This window comes from Penaeus monodon, chromosome 33 (genome assembly GCF_015228065.2).
Source record: "Penaeus monodon isolate SGIC_2016 chromosome 33, NSTDA_Pmon_1, whole genome shotgun sequence".
NCBI classification, from domain to species: domain Eukaryota; kingdom Metazoa; phylum Arthropoda; class Malacostraca; order Decapoda; family Penaeidae; genus Penaeus; species Penaeus monodon.
Window position 1 is genome coordinate 31,157,181 of NC_051418.1, and position 333 is coordinate 31,157,513.

General features: G+C 51.4%; 1 protein-coding gene across 1 annotated transcript in view; it reads left to right on the top strand.

Moving 5' to 3' along the window:
* The window catches only part of LOC119594377 (procollagen-lysine,2-oxoglutarate 5-dioxygenase 1-like), a 46,541-nt gene that overhangs the window by 12,538 nt on the left and 33,670 nt on the right, over positions 1-333 (top strand).

Below are 333 nucleotides of genomic sequence, written 5' to 3' on the forward strand. Positions count from 1 at the left end.
TCTGAAACTGCCGTTCATGAAGGTGACAAATGGAGGTAGTTTTGGGGTGATTTTGCCATGTCTTTTTCGTGGCTGTCGCTTTAGTCCTCTTCGTTACTCTTTTCTTTTTCGTTCTGTGTATATAAATGCGGGATGAAAAAGGTAGAGATCATGGAAGAGTATATTGCTTATCTTTGTGGCGTGAGGTGGAGATGATGGGGGTGTAGGGGAGGGGGGGAAGTGGGGGAGAGGGGGATGAGAAGCCTTTGAGCGGAGGTGCCACACCAGAGGGGGCGCTTTGCTTGGGGGGTGAGATGTTGGAGGGGGGATGAAGGGGGGGAGTTCCACTTCCTG